At 35.1% G+C, this 11,573-nt stretch overlaps 1 protein-coding gene across 2 annotated transcripts in view; it reads right to left on the reverse strand.

Annotated features, from left to right (window-relative positions):
- Positions 1-11,573, reverse strand: part of LOC106683743 (N-deacetylase and N-sulfotransferase sfl) — a gene marked incomplete at its 3' end in the record, with an annotated part of 703,925 nt that overhangs the window by 669,205 nt on the left and 23,147 nt on the right. For both annotated transcript variants that reach the window (XM_067044629.1, XM_067044627.1), the window contains 1 exon segment: positions 8,847-8,875.

Raw genomic sequence — 11,573 nt, forward strand, 5'->3', positions numbered from 1 at the left:
TAGTTATGTTATCAGTCTCTGTCAATATTAGTCTTTGTCGTACGAATATTTTGAAGCATATATGTATAACGCTGTAGGAGAACATTCAGAATGTCATTTTCTCAATCGGTGTACTTATATTAAAAGCTATTTATAATGTAGCTCGATGAGTATTACTTATTTTTCTAATACGTTAAACGGGTAATAAAAGAAACAGTAAGTCTTATAAGCCATCATATTTTTGGCAATCAATTGCAAACAAATTTACGATACCAAGCATTTTAATGATTTAAAAGATTATTTTTATTAACATGGTAAGGGAATTGGACCAAATTTATGATAATCTGGGAACGGAACAGTTAATCTCCGTCCTGGAAAAAATTAGTTCACTTGATGTAGAGTTCTTTTTTTTTTCTTATATTTACAGGTTGAATCAAGAGTTAACCGTGAATTTTCGAATTAATTACCAGTATATATCCACATAGTACACCTCAGCAAAAACCCATCAAACCAGAACTAATTCAAATCTCCCATTTACGTCTTGATCTGCCACTAAGACGTAAGCTAAGGTGTAGAACATTTCAGACATTTCTTTAACTTCCAACCTAAAATCTTTACGAGTCCATTTCAAAATGTTTTTATTTTAATTATATATAGCGGACACATTTACCGCAATTCTGCACTACAAACTTCGCTCTCTTCGGTATTCTCAATCAGCAAAATATTTTAATTTTCAAAACCATAAGGCGTTGATATACATATTCCAGTAATGCAAGCGGTTACCTTACGAATTTGAAAAGTAACAATTGGATTATTCTTCTATTTACCTTCAATTTCGTTATTCAGTCTGAATAAACTCTAGATACTTGAAACTTTCAAAGACAAACAGAGCTTAGTAGGTGGTATTATTGTAATGGAATAGAAAAATCACATAATCGTTGGAAGTAATTACACAGAAAATCTATCGACTGTCGAACCGTAAAAATTAAATAGGGAGAAAACCTATGTCCATGCAGTTTGAAACTTTATACACAATACGATTAAAAAGTAAAAAGACATTTAAGGCGACTCGGAACAATGCATGGAATGGAATTTAATTAGAGTAGGGCTATGAGAAAACTTTTTAAAAGTATGCCTAGTGAGGTCACCACAAAGTGCTGGAGCACCCCACCCCAAAGGGTTTGTCAGGAAGACCTTTTTGACAGTAATGACTGTTGGATCTCGAAGATCAGCTTCATACTTTGGCGCAGAAATACACTTTTAGACGGATAAACAAACAACAAAGAAAGAAAAAGGTGTTCAGAACCACACTCAATTTTCAGCCCCAGTGATCCATAGATCCAAGTTCAAAACTAAGATACTTTTAACTTGATAAAAAAATTGAAAGCCTTAAAGGTTTTGGAGGTCAGTTCTCGGTAAAGACACATTGATTCATCACTAACAGTTGAACACATTCCCTCACTTATTCAGAACTCCCTTTGTAATCTAATAAAGAGTCATGTACCTACTTAGAAGACCTTAACTATACCTGAGGAGGGTTTTCTGACAACGACTAACATAAAACAAAACTAATTTCCTGCCCTCAACAGAATGCGATTCAAATGCTTTACAGTCAAGCCTATGAGAATGTAAATGGCAAACTAACAACTAAAATAACTCAATAAGGAGAGGAATTAATACGTTACAAGGAGAGATATTTAATTTTATTGGTTGCTCAGCGTAGGTGTACTCTAACAGAGTAGGGCAAAAAAAGCTATAGTTGCAACTAATAACCAACATTGTCACGGAGAAGATATTTATTCATCAATGATTCATTCATGAATAAGGGTCGTATCCATGGCAGTTTCAGCAATTACTTTTAACTATAGCTAATATTTGCACAACTGACTCTTAACAGTCGCTCTTAATATAACTGGCCGAAATTCTCTATCTATTGTTGGTGGTATATAAAGATATCGGTGAAGATAATCTTTTCTGATATACAAGGAAATTGCAACACATTGAAAATTCCCTTTTATTTTGAAATTTTAGCCTCTGGGACCTTGTATTGGAACACACTGCCCGGCAAAATACTAATGTTACATAGCTTTTAGACTTATTCCAAGATATACCTATAAAAAATAATTAACATGATAAAAGCAAAAGCAGACCGAATAACCTTACAAACCAATGGGAAAACAAGAATGTTCTGTTTGGTGAATATGTAACCAGTAGTAAATAAAGGAAAAACGTTAGGGCCAGAGGAACTGAAGATAATTGACTTCCTTCCCTGAAAACTCTATTCAAATACTTTTAAATTTCCTTTTTGAAATGGATGTTTCAACTTATGGAGTTCAGATATATCAGTGACAAGGAGACGTGCGATGAAATGATAAAAATAACAGGCAATCGACAATATTCCATTTTTTTTTCTCTTTTCACAAAAGGGAAAAATTCTGCTAGGTATAAAATAATAATGAATATAAAGTTTGAACTTGACTCAAGCTTTAGTTGACTATAAAACAGGAACAAAATTGTTTATTTATATTATATTAAACATAAGTCAGTTTTTACATTATTAGATGCGTTACACACTTTTTGTGTGTCTGATCTTTTCTGATATACAAGGAAATTGCTACACATTGAAAATTCCCTTTTATTTTGAAATTTTAGCCTCTGGGGATCTTCTATTGGAACACACTGCCCGGCAAGTGTTTAAAAAGATATGACTAACTAAAACTTAACAAAAACATTTATTAAGGATAACGTAACCTAAAATTTAACCTTTTAGATGTCCAATTGTACGAAGATAGTCCAGGTTCAATAAAAAGGTATAAAAAATAGTAGAAACAACTATTTATTAGTAATCAACGTCTTGCCCCACTTTGCAGGGATCATCAGGGCTAAATGAAAAAAAAAACACAAACACTGTAAAGTATGGTAAGAATATACATAGAAATTTATATAAAGAAGATATAAACTGAAAGAATATAAATATAAATGAATACTAATAATTAGGGACTATCACTTATTTCAAGTAAATAAAATTGGAAAAAGATTCAGCCAAACAAGATGATGATTTCTGGACCTTCAAGCATAAAATGTATACTCCGGGTAAGTTTCTTCAAAACTTTTGGTCATATAATATTAATCAAACCGTAAAATTGAATTTTTTGTAAAATTCTCTTTTTTCAAGAGATTAATAGAGACACAACATTATGTGTAATCATTTCACTTTCTTGAGACAAGTTATTATTGTCTCATGTGTCATGCCCGCAAGTGCAGTTCGCAGGCTACTGCAATTGTTACTGAGTCATATGGTTTATAGCTCAAATCTAGCTCTCAGGCTTCAAATAGCGTTAAGTTTATAGACAGCTGAACATTTTTATACACTAATATAGTAGATTGACAATTAGAAATTACCAAATAATAATTGCTATTTAATTACTAGTGATAGGGGGTCTTATCTTAAGACTATCTTTCACGGCCCATTTCATATATTTCACGGCCAATACTTCAATCTCCATAGAGTTCGAATCCAAAGACTATATATTTTTTTTCTCTCTACTGAAGAACACTATAAAATTCTTGTTAATTATTTGACCCCAAAAAAACTATGACTTTCACTGCTACCAGTTAAAACAAGAGTTAAAAATCGAAAGAGGATGTCCGCAGGGTTCGGAGGAACAGCTCTGTGGAAGCTAATATTCGATGAGTTGCTGGGGGAACTAGAGGACAAGGCTTACATAGACAACCTGGCAGTCATCGAGGCCAAGAACAGCAGATCCAGACTAAAGACAGAAGCGGAGAGGTGTGCCAGTCTCGTAGGAGAGTGGTGCGTGATGAGGAAGTTGAGTATGGCAGCATCCAAGACAGGGCTCGTCTTATCACCCTGGATATCCAAGGAGAGAGGATGAGACCGGGTGAGGAGGTGACATATCTTGGTGTGAGGATAAGAAGAAGATTCGATGCCACTTCTCACCTGGTGTATCTAAAGGACAGCGTGACCCTGCCACTCAATGGATTAAGTAGTGCATTTTGGGGTCTCAGATACGATACCATATATAAAGGTGTGACGTGATCGTATACAACGATACCATATATAAAGGTGTGATCTTGGGAATTCTCAGGTACGCATCCCCTGCGTGGAGCCGAACCCTCACGCAGACAAAGAAGAGAAGACTGGCCACCATACAGAGACTGGCTCTGCTGAGGGTCACGAAGACATACAGGACGGTGTCACATGAGGCGGTGCAGGTGCTGGCCGGAGCGATGCCCCTGGACCTCATCCTCAGGGAGAATGTCCTTAAATATGAAGTTAAGAGGCAGGGAATAGAAGCGCGGAAATAGAGAGGATCAGCGAGACTCCAAACTTATGGAAGAAAATACTGCGAGAGGACTCAATACAGGAGTGGAATGGACGGTGGGTATCAAGCCAGAAGGGCGCTACTTTGAGAAAACTCTTCCCTACCGTCCTTTCTGGATTGAAGGCTAAATGGGTCTCACAGATCCTAACAGGGCACGGGGGGTTTCGGGGAAAGCTGCAGAGCTTTGGCAATAACATCGACCCCCGGTGCCCAACGTGCGGAGTTCCTGAAACAGCAGAGCACGTAATAATAGATAGCTCTGCCATGGAAGGACTCCGAGCCAACCTGTCGAGAAAGACCGGGATTTACGCCCTCGCCGAGTCGGACTTTCCCTGGTTGATGGAAGAAGAGTATTATCCCTTCTTCAGGGAGTTCATTTACGGGTGGAAGGAGGTGGTGGGCCCCAGTCATTTCATGATGAGAATGGCTTGATCGAACAACATCGGCGACCAGCCTGGTAACTGCAGGAGACATCCTGACGGATGCAGTAGAATAAGTGCAGCTCCATCAGTAAGGCGCTAAACCTAGCGCTGGCCTGCACCACAGTAAAAAAAAATAATAATAATTGAATAATTAATAAAAGAATAAAAAAAAAATTGGTGATCTTTGGGAGCAGTGGCATGCGCAAACCCCAGCGCACTACCCCACTGCTCTCGCACCCCGTATGCCAGAAATAGCAAGGGAGGGGGATATAAAAATCAGGCGACTGAAACCTACCAGAAACCTCGGGATGAACCGGCAAAATGTGATCTCAGCCAAAAAGACCACCCAGCAAGCTACAGATGCTGTGAAGTCTATAAAATTGTCCAAAAGGTTTGATCACACTTCATTGCATCAAAAGACTCGGAACAAACTCGTACCCCTGCCGCCTGAAACTCAAAATTTGGAAATTTTCCGAAATTTGAAGACATCAGGTGATGTCACCAAATCGCAGCTTCAAAAACCCAAGATAGATCTCAAGACTCAACCAGGACTTCTCAACTTAAGCCCCTAACCTCTCATCCCCAGCCTCAACCTCAACGTGAACAAAATCCTCTCCATCATCTATATCATCTACACTTCCAGTTCTATCTCGTCCAGCTCTAGTCACATAAACTTTCCATCCCATGCTCCTTATCCATATCCTCATTACCAAAATGCAATGGATATAACTTCTATCTTCACATCCTTCCTGAAAGATCATCAATAGACCATCAAACCCCTCATTAACCTTCTCACATGAATCCAATCCGAAATCCCGCTCAATTCCCCACGATGAGCATAAAACCCCTAGCTAACTATTCCTACATGATAACCACATTGACATAACCCTACTGACTGAATCTCATTTCAGATAATGAAAGCACTTTTACATACGAGACTAGACAACTTACAGATCAGACCACCCAGACAACACTCCCCATGCTGGTTCTTGTATCCTTATCCCATTTCCCCATTCCAACTGATGCTATTCAATCAACCTCGGTTATCATTTCAAAACGCCGTATCCATGTTTTTTTCAGATTTATATCTTCTGGTAATAACTTTTCTTATAACTTCCTTGATTCCTTATTCCGAACTCTCGGACCGCGATTCATTACTGGGGGAGACTAATGCTAAGTACCAACGACGGAAATGCTGTTCATCAAACTTCCGTGGTAACATCCTATCCCGTGTTTCCACCTCCAATAGCTATTCCATTCTCTCTCCTAAAAATCCGTCTATAGGCCTGCATCTCTCAAAAAGCGCCCTGATATTCTTGACAAATTTATGACCTTTCAGATTTCTCCCTCTCAAGCCATTGTTAAATCCCTGGACGACCTTTTATCAGATCAAATTCGAGTTCTGCTTTTTTTACATTCAAGCTTTGTACCTAAGCCCTCCGCTCCGTCATTCATAACAGGAAGAGTTGAGAGGGACAAATTTAAATGTGACCTGGAAACTAAGCTGGACTTAAACATTCGAATGAAGACAAAACAATGAAGCCCAACAAGCCGCCAGAATACCTATTCTCCTACCGTCATATCTCTCTACCAATTACAAATCCTTAGCAAAATCCTCGAAACGCTCATTTTACAACGCCGATACCCCATCTAAGATTCAGATCATATAATCCGTGATCAGGATTCAGAACATCCCACTCCACTATCCAGCAATGGCATCGTGTGGTGGACGTTGTCTCGTCTTCATTAGAGCGCGCAATGTACTTCGCGGGATTTTTTTGGATGTAGAACAGGCTTTTGATCGAGTCTGGTACCCAAGACTGCTTTACAAATGCCGTAAGTTCCTATCTCTTACATATCTTCTCATCGATAGATTATTCCAAGTAAACCACAATGGTTCCTATCCATCCCTCTATTCTCAGTCTGCTGCTGTTCCTAAAGGTAGTCCCGTCGGTCCCATCCTCTATACCGTCTTCCCACCAATCAATCCCCACCAATCCTAACACTATCCTCACCACGTATGCTGATAACACATGTGTGCTCGCTGTTAATAATAACCCTAACTCTCCAATCCCATATCAACGTCCTCGAAGAAGAGTGTGGTAATTTGAGGATTAAAATAAATCCCATCAAATAACCTTTACCCTCCCTTGTAAACCTACTTACTGCCCAACAGTCTCCTTTAATAATGTTGATCATACCCCTGCCGAACAGATCCGCTACCTTGGACTACATCCGGATAAACGACTAACCTGGAATCCTCACACAAGACAGGAAACTGCACGTCAATTTCGACTATTACAGACTTTCTGTAAATGGACAAACGGTATAAACTTCCAGTTCATTACAAAAGACTGATCTACATGACTGGGATTCCACTAAAGGTTCGAATCCCTCTCATATCCAATCCATACAATCCAAAATTCTTCGTAAAATCCTCAAAGCTCCTTACTTTGTCAAAAATAAAATCATTCATAAAGACCTTAATGTTCCATATGTCACCGATCAAGCCTGAACCAGATATCATTCCTTCCATTATAAACTCCCTAACCACCCAAACCCAATAGTTTCTAACCTTGCTTCCTCTTTTATTCCGGACAATCCTCCGAGGCGTCTGAAAAAACGACGGCCTCGAGACCTTATATTGTAAAAATGTTTTTAGAGTGCTACCAATGGGTATCACTCATCATATCAATATGATTATTGTCACAATATCAATCATACCATTATGATTTCCTAAATTTACTTGATGTATGTTATGTACAGTTGTAAACATTAATAAATAAATTTAAAAAAAAAAAAGATTGTCCTTGAGGATGGCCGAATTGACCGAAACGTTGGACTTTTAAGAAAATAAAAAATTTTTTGCGACTTTAATTTGGATAAAATTGATATTATCTAAACAATAATTACACAACATCTTTTTGAGGTAATTAAAGAATGTTTTTTTTTTCAGTACTTTAATTGGGAAACCAACGTAAACAACTATACAAACGAAGAAAGTTTTGATAATATCACTTATATAAAAAGAGGCGGAATTCTTCAGTAAAAAGGATTATTAAATACATCATGTTTGTAACTTCTGAACTAATGATAAACCGCAAAATGATAGAGAAGAAATCAATTTATTACAATGCATTGTGTTTTTACAAATCATTATTTTTTTGTCTTTATATAGGATATATATTGCGGTTCTGTATTGAACCATTTGTAATCAGAATGAATTAATTATATAAATTTCTGTGGAGTATGCTTTTGTTTATATAAGTATGAAGGAGCGTATGACTTAATATTTTTTAAAAATAAATAAATAAGATTTAACTCAAACTCGATAAAAGCTACTTGGTTCAGCTACGCATCCGATAATAATTTCAGAAACATGATAAAGAAGGTATTTAAAAAAAAAAAATCGTACAACCCGTTTAAACATTTCAAATCACAAAAGAACAAATACCGTTTGCATATTCTAAAATACAAAAGCATACTACAAAACAAGGTAGTGCCTCATCAAGTCCCACTCGCTAGTCATCTGTGAAGTTCCCAAGCTTTGGTATAAATTCGTCCTTTGGAATAGAACACGCGAACACTTTTCCAGTGCTAGATTTATTCAGCTTCAGAAACTTCAGACAAAAGAGGGCTTAACTTGCACCCTCCTCTCAGAGTAAGCACGATTAAATTAAAGCTTCTTTCAGAGCATTGTTCTGATTATATTTAAATAACCGTGTATAACTAATTACGAACTGATGATGAAAAAGAAACTAAGTATTATACGATGAAAAAGCTTTAAATATATATGCCTACAAAAATTATAATACTTTCATGGATTTATTTAAAAATCAATAAAAAGAACTTTTTTTTTTGTTTGTGTGTGAAAGCCAATGTTCATACCATAGACAGTTCTTTTCAAAATACATATATATATATATATATATAAACATCAATAATATAAATTAGCACAACTCATTTTTATTAAAAAATGACATTATTTCTTGCATTAGCCGGACATTATACAATATTGCTCCTTGAATAAGACTTTACCAAAGACACAAAGGAAAACAGGTACTATAAAATATGAATAATATAACAAAAATCAGTTTACCATTCAGCGTAATGTAGATTCCATCCGATCTGAAAAAAGAAAAGAAAAGAATGAATAGAAAAATTGTGCAAATAATTACATAATCATTTATAAGATTAATAAATAACACAAATATTAAAACTTTCTTCGGAGTCGTTATTTAATTTTTTTTAAAAAAGACACATGTAGAGTTTTCAGGATGCTCAGTGACCGGTGAAAAATCTAAAGCAATCACTGGTAGTAAACCAGTGGAGGCTGAGCAAGTGCGCTAAAGCCACTCAACACTAACACTCAATTTGAATGGAGAATCTGACCATTTCCAGAACTCTATTGTTTTGAAACTGTTACGAAAAAATACAAAAAGTTTCCTCAAGTAAGTTTTTGTTTATGTGAAAGTTCAAAACAATATGAGTAGTTCGAGGATCTACATAAAAAATACGGAAGACATAACACAATAATGTAGAACAAGTTGTCAAAATATACCATATAATTTCCTAAGCAATTAAATCTAAAAACGATGCCGCAGGCTCCAAAATGGTATTAATTTGACTGAAGTAGTCTAGATCCGATTTCCACTTAGGTCATTTAATACTTATTTCATAGTGGTCTTAGCTAATTATTTAAAGACTCATTCTAGATAACAGAGGGAACAAACTTGTTTTCAAGTAAAGCGAGGCCAATCTTTAATTCAATAAAGAGGGAAAACATAGCTTATTGATAGAATTAAATACAGAAAAAAGAGGTTACTTATTAACTGAAAGGGAAATTATATTGTTAAAACGTATTAGGTTAATTATCTTAGAAAAGGTTAATGGTAATAACCCCAACCCTTGTCCTACCTTCATGAATAAAAGTAAAACTATTTTAATAGGTGGTATATTTTCTATTTAATTATGTATATATATATATATATATATATATGGAAGTTGGTAGCTCAGTGGTAAGGCACTATTCTAGGGATCTAGCTGTGGCAGAAAATTATAAATCTGGTACGGTGCATGTATCACACAACCTTCACATTTAACTCTGAGTTGAAATTAATCCTAGCTCTTTCAAGAAGAGATATTTCTACATTATTTACAGCAGGAATGTTTTCCCACACTAATTTTCCTGATCAGCGTTTTAGTTGACAGACTAACTCCAACATCAACAGTTTTCAGAAAAGTACTTTTAATATTTTTCGTAAAAAAGTTTTAACAATTATCTTCTGCAACAATGTGACAGAAATATAAATATATAACTTCTTACTAAAATTTACATTCCACTCTCACCTATTTATTCTATGCTAAATTGTTATATAACCAATAATTTTGTTTGAAATGATTTTCTGGAGTCAGTCACACTATTAAATTAATGACTCATATCGATGGCTTACTTCACAGTAATGCTAGGTACATTTCCACAAGCTTTACAACAATTAAAGGTTCTTTCTTTCACGAAAATTACAATTAATATTCCTAAAAGAGAGAACCTATAATTGTATTGTTTGTAAATTTAACAAACTTTTAATAACTACAGTGATGTAAAAAGATTGATTAGAGGCGAAACCATGCTACGCCCAGCAGTTTAACTTGTGTTGAAACTGATCTTTCATTTATATATTTTCCGTCAGTCTCCATTTCCTTTTTGGCTTTTAAATTGTGTATAATTAGTCTGTATTCAACTCTTACTTTCGGAAATGTATTTTCAACGTGTATAAAATATTTTTATCTTTTATCATCTGATTATCAAATCCTTTCATAGTTAATATTTAGCTAGGCTTACCACAAACACTTAATTTGGTAGTCATGGTTATTTGGATTTTGAGGACCTTAAAACGTGTATTTCCGTCAAAAAATCAAGTTAAAAATATCATAATCACAACAGTTCCCCTTACTAAGCCTTCCAAATATAGGTAAATGAAAGCAAAAATAATGCCATGAACCAACACAGAATTGAGGTCAGTACTTTTAGTTGAGTTATGTCTGCTCTGCAGAAATGATTTAAGTTGAAAAAAAAAAATTAATGATTTTTCATGTTTGTCAAAAACCACTTAGCATTGTACGGATTAAACCTAACACCTACATTTCAAAAAAATCCAGTAAAAGTTGCTTTGTGAAAATTTTAAACGATGAGTTTGACAATCCCTAATTAACTGTCCTAAATAAGATTATGACTTCTGCTATTTTTAAAATAGTGACTACAAAGTATTACAATCGCTAAATTCTTCAAACCTAATTTACTTTCAAACACGTTGTACAAGTAAATTACCGATGTATCTACAATTACAAGCCTAAAATAGAGTACACATGCTGATTTCAAACATACTTCAGCTCCAACTTAATTCTGCTTCTACACTTCTTTATTTATTAATTCATTTCGAAACTTTAAAAAAGATGGTTTATTTTTTAAGTGAGTTTTGCTATCGCATTGGGGTTTCCGTTTTTCATTTGTAATAATCCTACGTCGTGAGTTAAAATTGTATACTAAATGAATGAAATCGTAAGAATCTTCTTTTTAATTAATCAAAAAGAACATAAGATCTACATCATTCCTGTTAATTTATTAGTGTCACCGACTTCTTATAAGTCACTCCTTAGGACTTATGGACCCTTAAAAAGAATTATTAAGTCATATTTCTAAATGACCATTTTTTTTCTAGCGCTTTGTCATTTTTATCTGTTTTACTGTTCTTACTAAAACAGCTATTGCGGGTTGAATATCTAGATTTTTGAATTGGAAAACCATAATTCTAACAACCATAAATAT

The sequence above is a fragment of the Halyomorpha halys genome, unplaced genomic scaffold, assembly GCF_000696795.3.
Source record: "Halyomorpha halys isolate HHAL.00 unplaced genomic scaffold, Hhal_1.1 Scaffold511.1, whole genome shotgun sequence".
NCBI lineage: Eukaryota > Metazoa > Arthropoda > Insecta > Hemiptera > Pentatomidae > Halyomorpha > Halyomorpha halys.